The sequence below is a fragment of the Octodon degus genome, unplaced genomic scaffold (assembly GCF_000260255.1).
Source record: "Octodon degus isolate 3935 unplaced genomic scaffold, OctDeg1.0 scaffold00402, whole genome shotgun sequence".
In the NCBI taxonomy this organism is placed as follows: Eukaryota; Metazoa; Chordata; class Mammalia; order Rodentia; family Octodontidae; genus Octodon; species Octodon degus.
In genome coordinates, this window is record NW_004524978.1 from 366964 (window position 1) to 378270 (window position 11307).

The 11307-nt window shown below is 36.4% G+C and overlaps 1 pseudogene; it reads right to left on the reverse strand.

The window, feature by feature from the left end:
- Window positions 1-2573: 2573 nt before the first annotated feature.
- On the reverse strand, window positions 2574-3161 carry LOC101561009 (annotated as a pseudogene).
- Window positions 3162-11307: the final 8146 nt, after the last annotated feature.

Here is an 11307-nt window from a genome sequence, read left to right on the forward strand (position 1 = left end):
GTAGTTCTCTATTTTGTGTAACTCTTTCTCTGCTTTTGGTATCAGTATAATACTTACCTCCACGAATGATTTTGGGAGTATGTTTCATTTTCAATTTCATTGAAGAGTTTGGGGAGTACTGAGATTGTATCCTCTATAAATTTCTTGTAGAATTCAGCTGTGAATCCATCAAGACCTGGACTATTTTTTGTCAGTAAGTTTCTCACTTAATTTTCAATTTCATTGGCTGATATTGGGTTATTGAGAATTTTTATATCTTCTTGATTCAGTTTTGTTAATTTGTACTTTTCTAGGAATCTTTTCATTTTTCTGTGTCTTCAATTCTGTGAGAGTAAAGATTTTTAAAGTAGCTATTGGTGATCTTTTGAATTTCCACTGGATCAGAGGTAATTTCACCCTTTTCATTCCTTGTTGCTTGAATTTCAGTTTTTTCTTTCCTCTTTTTGATGAGGTTAGCTAGGGGTTTATCAATTTTCATTAATCTTTCAAAGAACCAGCTTTTGATCCATTAATTCTTTGTGTTGTTTTTGTATCTCAGTTACATTAATTTCTGTTCTAATCTTTAGGATTTCTTCCCATCTTTGTATTTTGGGCTTGGTTTGCTCTTCTTTTTCTAGATGCTTGAGATGTAGTATTAAGGCATTTATTGGTTCCTGTTCTGTTTTCCTAATACGTGAGTTCATAGTTATAAACTTCCTTCTAAGAACTGCCTTCATCGCACCTCACATATTCTGTTAAGTTGTACTTGACTTTTCATTGAATTGTAGATATTTTTCAATTTCTTTTTTAATTTCATCTGTGACCCATTGGTTGCTGAGGAAGGTGTTGTTTAAATTCCATGTATTTATGGGGATTTTCTGGTTTCTTTTGTCATTTATCTCCAGTTTCGTTGCACTGTGGTCAGATAATATGCATGGGATAATTTCTGTGTTCTTGCATAGAATTAAACATGACCTACAGACTAGTATGTGGTCTATTTTAGAAAATGTCCCACGTGCAGTTGAAAAGACTGTGTATTCAGATTTGCTTGGGTGGAACACTCTATACATGTCCACTGAGTCTATTTGTTCAAGGTCTGATTTAGTTCTGCTACCTCTTTGCTAAGTTTTGTCTGCTTGACCTATCTTTTTGGGATACGGGGGTGTTAAAGTCTCCTGTTAAGTTTGTGGTATTGTATATTACCTTTTTCATGCCCATTAAGATTTGTCTTATATAGTTGGGTGCTCCTGTATCTGTTGCATACATATTTATGACTGTTATCTCTTCCTTTTGCATTTTTTTCCTTATCAGTATGTAGTGGCCTTCTTTATTTCATTAATCATTTTTGGTTTGAAGTTGAGATTGTTCGCAAACAGGATTGCTACCCCTGCTTTTTTCTGAGGTCCTGGGGCATGCAGTATTGTTTTTTGTCCTTTGGCTTTCAGCCTATGAATTTCTTTATCAGTTAAATGTGTTTCCTGTATACAGTAGATTGTTGAATTTTGCTTCCTAATCCACTGTGCCAGTCTATTTTTTTAATTGGTGAATTGAGTCCATATACATTGATGGTTATAACTGAGATGTATTGACCTACACTTGATTGTTATTTTCCAGCTGTTGGTTACCTATTTTTCATCTGTGTTTAATTGTTTGCCCTCTTTGGTGGGTTCTTTCCATTCTCATTCATGGAGTTGTGGGTCATTTTGATCCCTCTTTAGAATATCTTTTAGTAGTCTGTTTAACGTTGGCTTTGTGGTCACGAAATTCTTTAGTCATTCTTTGCTATGGAAATATTTCACTTCTCCATTAAACTTGTAAGAGAGTTTTATAGGGTATGGTAGTCTGGGCTGGAATTTGTTTTCTTGGAAGACTTGAAGTACTTTGCTCCATGTTCTTCTTGATTGATGTTTTGTGATGTGAAATCTGCTGTTATTCTGATGCATTTTGCTTTAAATGTGATATATTTTTTCTAGTGGCTTTGAGTATATTTTCCCTGTGGTGAATTTCTGGGATCTTGATTATTATATGTCTGGGTTTGGTTTTAATTGGGTTGATGTTATTTGGAGTTCTATATACCTCAGTTACTGAATGTCAGATTGTTTCCCCATATTTGGGAAGTTTTCTGCTATTACATCTGCCCATATTCTTTTTTTATTGTTTATGTTGACTCTTTCTTTCTCCTTGATTCCTATTAGCCTTATGTTGTTCAGCTTTGCATCCTCTTGCAGATGTTGAGTTATTATTTTCTGGATCCTCGTTTGTTTTTTGTTTTTTTTAAACAAGACTGTTTAAATCTCTTCAATTGCTAAATGCTTCTTTGGCTAGTTGAGAGGATCATTACTCCTACAACTGACACATTTCTACTTTGTTCTCAAGCCATATGAATGTCTCCTCTGGTGAACCATGTTCTCTTTGATATATTACCAAGATGGACCATATGCTGTAATCACAAAGGACAATGCTGCAAAGTATGAATTTGTAAATGATTTTTTTATGAGCAGAATATATTTATTGAGAGAAAGAAAGCTCCTGTCCCAAGAGAGGGACAGGAAGGGGGAGGGCCCGAGCAGATAGTTCCCCCCTTGTAATTGATTTTAAAAGATATTATTTTTCTCTTCTATTTTCAAATCATTTGCATCAGTTTCTAAAGACATAATCATAGCTGCCTGAAGTATGTCTTCTTCACTCATAGAATCACCTGGATCACTTCCAAGTACCCCTGAACTCATGGTCAGCCTTTCACATTACTGCGAAGTCTGTCTTGGTGGATCTGCCTGCTGTTGCTGCTGCTGCTGCTGCTGCTGGTTTTCCAAGAAGGCTTCTCTACTCTTCCTCAGCTCTTCAGATGTACAATTTGGTCCTGATGTCTGTGGAACGTCTTGAGATATATTTCTGGATCTACCTTGCATACTGAGCTGAATGGCACTGCAGAGGTCTGCTTCTTCATCTTCCATGTCAATCACCTGGCGACTGAGAGCCGGAGCCCTCTGCAAGTCCTCCTCATCTTCATCTAATGTTCCTGACCCATCATTTCCTTCTAAGACTGGTTCCAGGTCTGTTTTAAGTACTCTCCACTCTTTCAGTTGTGCTAATTCTTCTCCAATGAGCTTTGGTCGATGCATCTGTTGGACCCTGACCATTTGAAGAAGTTGGTCAGCTTCACAATCTGGCCGATCACCCTTAACAAGAATGCATTTTGCTTCTTCTTTTTGTCATTCTGTATTTCAGAGAAAACTATTCTAATTTTTGTGGGTTTTTTGGTGTGAAAGTTTGACAGTATTTAGATATATCACAATAACCAGAGCCTCTCTGTATTGTCTGTTCTCTAGGTATCTCTTCTGTGTCAAAGACTCTTATTTTGTGTACCAAGGATTTGCCCTCTCTATTGATTGAGAGTGAGATACTGGTTTCTGTTTGGCCCTGACATCTGACCTTTGGTGTAGAGCTTTGTTGCAGTCATTACCCAATACCTTCTGGTATTATTACCCAAGACAGATAATGTGGTGAATGAAGATATAGTTTTCTATTTACAGTATTACAATTAACAACACTAATAATGAGCAGTGAGATTTAGCAATTGACAATCTTTTGTAACTAATGGGTTTTTATTTTAAACCATAAAAGCAAATGTTATGACTGTATAGCTAAGCAGATAGTAAATTTGGAATTTGCATTTAAATTAATTCCCCAAAGTTCCATCTGGTCACCTCCTCTTGATATACCTGGAGTTTTCCAGGTAGACTAGTTTACCCCATTACCTGTTGCCACTTCTCTCTTGAGAGAGAAAATGCTCTCGTAGATCTGGGTCTAGCAGTGTGCCTCAGTTTACCGAGTCCAGATCTACCAAGTTTGAACTTTTCCAGCTGGGCCGGCTTGGGTCTGGTTGCTGTGCTAGGCTTCTTCCTGTTGTGGCCGGTTGAAGTGAATCCACTCGGCTCCCCTGGTTAGATGTTCTGCTCCTGGTTTAGCTGGTTGGGTCTGGCCCCTAGCCTCTCTGCAGGGAGTTCCTCCGCAGAGTCCCACACCAACCTGTCTGATGGAGATTCCAGCAGCCTGTCCCATCAAGACTCTCTCTCTTCCTTCCACACCCACTGCAAAAATGGTAGCTCCTCTGAGAAAGTGGTGGTGGCTGCTGCAAGTATCTGAGCTCCTCTGAAGTGGCGCCACTGTGTCAATCCAAAAAACACTTATTAAATCAATGAATGGCTTAATCCTAAGATTCTTTGAATGATTGGAGGTAAATATGTCATAATATGGAAATTACATTGCATTTGTATAAGCAAGAAAATTCTTTATTGTATATTACAAGGATGATTTCTAAAATATAGCTCATAATCTATGATAGGAATGAAACCAAGCTTTTATTTGAGTGACATAATCTAGTATTTAGTAGCATGGATTTTGTAGGCAGATTTCTTCCTGTGATTCCTACCTTTCTAACAGTTATGCTACATAAGCAAGTAACTTCAAATCCCTGTGTTTCAGAATGTTAATTTTAAATTGGAAATGTTATAGTGTTACTATAAGAGCATTGATAGAGGATGGAAAGGAAAAGGGAAAAAGTGCAAGACAATTATACTATTAGTGTGTCTTAGTTCTTTGAAGAGGAAGGTTTGTGCTAATACTAATTGGAGAAATTTTTATGCCCACATCTTGTACTCTGAACAACTACTTTAAAGATTAACCTCATGCAATGTATTAATTATTGTTATTCTATTTTTTATTTATTATGGAATTTTGTTTTACTTCTTTTCCATAAAATAATAAAGGAAAGTAAAAGAAAAGAATAATGATGACTTGTGAAATTTTGACCTTAAATTATTGAAACACTGATTTTTTCTATCTCTTAAATCATTGGTACTTTATAAATGTATCCATTTAAATAGATTGTCAAATTATGCATGAATTTATATGCAAATCATTTCATATTTAAATATGTATCTATATTATCAATACCAATGTCCCTTCACATTCCTACCGTGTAATCCAGCTTTCTTTTGTTGTTCATCACATTGTCCAATGATGATCTTTCTAAATAGCATTAGTTTTCACTATTCAGATTATTTTTTAAAGTTTTAATTAGTTTTCCTTATATATGTGCTGACTCTTCTCCAGTATATAAGGTTAAAGCATTCTTTTGAACTTCTGGGCTTATTTACCTTTTACCACTTTTCCAAATAAGTGTTCAGTTAGCTAGAAGTTACATGTTCATGATATGGAGTTTTCCACCCACTAACAGTGTATTCCCCATTTATTTAGGTTTTTTTCCTCTTTCTTTCAGCATTATTTTATAGTTTTCTCTGTATGGGAAATGCACATAGCCTGTTACATTTTGATGTTAATGTAGAGATGTTTGAAAATTTCAGATTTCCTGATGGTTTTATTCAATCTTTCATTTTCTAATTCATTTGTTTATGCTTATTCTGCTGGTTTCTGAGAAAAATATCTTTTATACTACATTAAAACAAGCATTTATAAAATTGTCATTTTTCTATCAAATTTTGCTTCATTTGTCTTAATAGCATATTATTTGATGTTAATGATCCAAAGACCGGCATCCTAGAAAGAAAATTTGGAGAAGGCAACTCAGAAAGAATGCCGTGTGATGCTGGAGACAGAGATGGGGTGATATATGCATAGCAGAGGAGCACAAACGGTATCCCGCAGAAACGAGGATGAGGGAAGAAAAAGTATCTTTTAGAGCCTCTAGAGGGATAGGACCACAACAACTGTCTGCTGGCAGACATATCGTTGTTAGACCTGTAAGAGAATGAACTCCCATTGTGTTAGGGCCCATTGGTGGTGATGATTTGTTTCTATAGTCCTTGGAAAATAATTCTTTAGAGTTTATTGTTTCTCTACAATATATCAAACTATACCATTTTTTTCAGTGATCTATTTGACACTGTGGAGTTCCTAAATCTAGACACAGTTTTTTCTAATTGATTCTTTGATTAATTTCTTTCCTTTACCCACTGCATTTTCTCCTGCACCACAATAACGCACGTGGGCTCCTGTCCTTGCTGCAGTCGCTGATGGTCACTCCATGTTCATGAGCAGGATGAGGCTTCAGGGCTGCTTCAGGGGTCTTCCTGCCTGTGATCTTAACTGGGATTTCTCAGGTGGTAGTGGTGGGATAAGCTGCCCTTTCCCATCCAACCCCCAGCTCCATATATGTTCTAGCTCTGATTTTCTCTCTCCTTGTTATTTACTATTGGATCCTGTCGACTTTCCAACTTTTAGAATTTTCTTTTCACAATTCTGGCCTGTTTTTGGAATCCATTCATTATATTTTCTTTCTGTTACCTCAAGAGAATTGCTGGCAGGATGTAGAGTGAAAGCATGTGTTCAGCATGTCTTCCTCAGTTAGGCTGTTAATGGCTTTCTGTCCATTTATTTATTTGGGTTGATTTTTTTCCCATCAGGCCTTGTTGTATTAGTTTTAGAAGACTTTCTTTTCTTTTTTTTAAAAACTTTATCTAGGGCCCAAGGGTAAATTGTGGCTGGCTCTGCTTATAAACAAGGTAGATTTTCCTTCCATGGGAAAACTATTGATTAGTTTTATGCAAGGTGGATTCTTCTTTTTTAAAAAATCTTGTTTATGTGAGAAATAGAGATTGTATATTAATGGGAAAAGATCACCTACCTAAGAATAATCCCTTGGTATCCTTTTGTGTGCCCAAGTTCAAGCTAATTATCTGCATCATACAAATTTTTTAATTTGAGAAAAGGGTAATGTGTCTTCATTACTAAAATTTCCAATTTAGATATTTTTTCAAGTGCTACAAATAGTCCACATAGAATTTTTTGTTGATACTAACATATAGAATGCACAATTGCAAGACTTACATTATTACTCTGTGAGGAAAATGTAGTGCTAACCAGAGACTCTCAATTGGCACTTACATGGGCAGGTACTATCGTACTTGTAGCACACAGACTCCATGATAAAAATGCTTAATTAGAAGGAATCATTTGAAACAAATATAAGGGAAACATAAGATTAAGGAGTTAAACATTCAGAATACGTTAGTACATAAAAAAAACTGAGCAAGTTTTGTTTCTCTATATTTTTTAAGGAAAACTTTTCCAGAAATATCTAGGATATTAACCCTAAGTTATGCTTTATTTCTTTACTAATAGGACCTGAGAAGGGGAAGAATTAATGAATTTACATTAAGATGCTATCTTTCTTTTTATTTTCCCTTGGTATTTTACATATTTGAATATTTCTGTTTTCTGAAAATACAAGATATCATAAAAAGAATAATTATGCACATGTCACCATGCTAACATTGTGGCATATTGACTTCACATTTTTTCTCTTTAAGGTATAAACATTCAGATAGAACTTGGAGCCCCCTTTCACTGCTTGTATTATTCCCCTGCCTTCTAAGGACAGTCACTATTTGAAGTCATTCTCATTTTTTTCTCATTTTCTTCCTATGCAATTCTATAGTTGTCTTTATTTTCCTTCTTTATTCTATGTTTCATAACTCCCTATTTTCCTGTTATATAAAATTATTGTTTATGCCTTATTTATCTTATATGAAGCAAGAACATTGGTTTTACCCACTCACTCTAACATTATTATTACTTTGAGTATTTTAGTCTCACCTTTTGAAGCTCCAAATCTTTCTTTTATCTTATGGTCAATAGTTAATTACATTCACTCACATATTTTACCAAATTTTATGTTTGATATTTTTATGCATCCTCTTTTCCCCTCTGATTTCAATCTTTTTGATATACTTTTGATAGTTCTCTTTGAAAATGTATGAATAGCAAACTCTTGGCTTCTATGTGTCTGAAAATACATTTTCCCTCCTTCTTAGGAAAAACTTAATGAAGTATGGCATTCTTGGTGGTGAATTAGCTTCTTTTAGAACTTTAATGGGAAATTACTGTCTTCAGGCAGGCCTTCTTACCCCTGAAAATCTATCTTCAGTCTGTTGTTCATGTGGGAATCATTCACCTCAGTAGACATCAGGGCTTTCTTTCTTGTTCATTTGTGCTATTCTAGAGCTTTACTAGGCTATATCTGGCTTTTTTTCTTTTATATGAATTTTATTGAGAAGGAAATAGCATTGAGACATTTTCAAAACAGGTTAGTAGGACAGTTACAATAATTAATACATTGCATATTGTCTTTGTAGTAGTTATTCATAGTACAAGATGCAGATATAATATCTTGTCAAAACACTATTAGTACTAATCTTTCTTCTCATTGAACTAAGAGAAAGTAGCTGTAATCTATCCTAATTATTTTGTATATACACATATATATGTGTGTATACATATATATGTATATATATGTGTATACACACATATATATATCTTTTTCACTACAAAAATGATCTTTCATTTATATCCCCCTTTTATGTTTACTTTTGTCAGAGATGGGTATTCCATTACCATTCAAATACTGTAGGTGTGTGAATTCAGCAAAGTAATCCAATATACTCCAGTAGTCCATAATAGTAGCAGGTTATCTGTAGGACTAGCAATGTCAGAAGTGGTTGACTTGAGCCTTTAACAGCTCAGCCTATTAATATGGCTTTACTTTTTATACCTCATTTTTATACTTTCTTGCTGGATGGTTAAGACCAAGTTAAAGACCTATATAACAAATAATGTAACTTATGTATTAGACAAGGTCAGTCAAACCCCCTTAGGATTTAGCCTGAAACCCTGTACGGCAGTTTGTAGATCCTTGGTCAATGTCAGCCATGTGGATGAGTCTCAGCTATTGCTTGACCAATTTGCTCTCTGTGAAAGCTTGACCTCTGTAGTTTCACTTTTTCCTTCATATTGCCCCTGGATGGTGCACCCTGAGGAATTCTTCCCAGGCCTTTGGTTTCTTGAACAGAGGGTTGGACATGACACTGAGAAAAGGCATTGAGCTCTTCCATTTATTGAAGGTGAAAAAGAAGGATGCTCCACAGGGTGAGAGTGAGAAAATGAAAAGGCTTGCAGTGGCCCCAAGGAAAAGGAGGTGAGGGTCTGTAGCATTCAAATACACAGATGGAGTACCACAGACAAGTGAGGAATTGGGACATTGTCCTATCAGAAACTCACTTGGCCTCAGGCCAAACATAAACTGTTTTAGGGAAAAACTGTGTTTAACCTCTCACCAGATGTAAATGAAGGACCAGAAACAGTGCCTTTTGACTGGATGTGCCCACATGTGAATGAAGGATTGACAGCGGCACCTTCTGATTGATCCTATGAACAATACCAGAATCAAATAAAGGATTGAAAACAGCTCTTTTCTGATTGCTCCACAGTGCTCAGCAGTCCCAAGCCTGGCATCATTTTGAACCCCATGTCCTGCCTGCATTCTCCTCTGTTGCAAGCAAATGTCTCACACATTTTAGTCATGAGCTTGTATGACCTTAAACACATTCTGTTCACTTTGTTGTCCAGTTTTCCCGACCACTGACTTTCCTCAAAAGCCTTCAGAAGTGCCAGGATTAAGTCTCTTATTTTTATTCAAAACAGGCATATATTTGGTCATAATTTTGAATCCTGATTTTTTTCTTTTGTGAAAGTAAAATAGAATTTTTATTACATAGATTGTGTGTTGGCTATATCCCTGTTAAATTCTCTTCACAAAGTCAAGAACATTGGCTTGTAGGCTAATATTGACTGAACATTTCCATTTCAATTCCACCACTCCGACCTAGTCATTTTATCTTTGTTGCTGCTTCTTCCTAGCAACTGGCACAGCGCCAGTGATTCTAGCTGCTGATCCCTAGTGAGAAGTGACAGCAATACCTCAGACCAGCCTGGCTCAGTGCTGTAGGCATCTGGGATGGGGTGGCCCCAGGAGCCTCCTCCCTGCTTCCTCCACTTCGGGCCATGGATGTAGAGGCAGCCAGATTTTTAAGCCTTCTTCCATCTTGATGAGATTTTAGTTTCAGGCAATGTGTACAGGATTTTCTACTCTAACCCACCAGAGATCGATTTTGTTTCTGTCATGCCACAGGATCCAGATTCCCTGACTGTGGTGTTAGGGTTGTTTCTGGCCTTAGAAGCAGGCAAGTCCGAATATTCTGTTTCACTTATCACTGTTTTTCAGTTCCATGTCTGGTCCACAGAAATTCTTGTCTGGCTTCTAAAAATGACTTAGTATTTATAATTTTCACTTCTAAGTTAACTGTATCATTATTCATGCTCTGAGAAAAGCAGAGATCCTCAGCACCTACTCTTCCTGTGCTGATCTTAAAGAAATTTCTAAAGCAATGACTAAATGTACTTGAAAACATATTTATATGTTGATTCATACTTATAAATAAATTTTATATTTTGAAGGGTAGCAAAAAGTCCTGGAATTACCTCTCTCTCTCTCTCTCTCTCTCTCTTTCTGTGTGTGTGTGTGTGTTTTTTAGGGAAGGGTCTACAGGGTGTTCAGGGTCTCACTACTAGATTAGACTCATAGTGATCTGCCTGTTTACAGCCTCCCAAGAGCTGGGATTACAGGCACGTGCTACCATGCCCAGTCTCAATTGCTGTCTCAGCATGTCCTGGGGGCAGGGCTGGCATGGTAGGCCTGGGGATTGAACCCCCCACCCCTGTGCCTGCCTGCAGGTGCTTTAATCAGCTGAGCAATTTGGCTAGACCTAACTTTTCTAAATGTATGTCTTTCTTCACCATCATTGTTTGAAAAATTCATACAAAATCCCAGAAGCAAGAGTGCTTGTCTATTCTCAAATGAGGACATCTTACTTGATTTTCTGTCTCTTTCCAAACTTGAATGTAAATCACTTTGGGGAAACAAAATAATATGGAAGAGATTCATTCATTTTTATATTCAACAATTATTTCCGTATTTTAAAAAATACATTGAATATGTATTATTTTCACTTAAATAAATAATGCCATCTATTGGCTGAATTAGTTGTGTAAAATTTAAATTGGTGGAAATTCAAGTTACACCTAGTTCCATTTACTTCTTCTCACTCTGTATAATGGATGAGTAACAGCTGGAATTAGAAGCCTGGTCCAAAATAGGGATTTCAACTCAGTGGTGCTACTATAACCAGCAATGCAAAGTGGAACTTTAAAGGTTGATGAGTAACTGTTTTAAAGATGAACAACTCGGGGGCCTGCCCATTAGCTCAGGTGTTTAAGTGCCTGTTGAAACAAAGCAGTCAGGCTCAGGATGCTTTGGTTCAATCCCCTCATCCTCATGCCAAACCAGACCTGCCCTGAAGGCATCCTGGGGGGGGGGTTGGAAAAAAAAAAAGATAAACAACTCTCCAAACTTCATCCTGCTGAGAATATAACCAATAGCCCTTTCAATTCTCAGCCAAAAAGAAATGACAG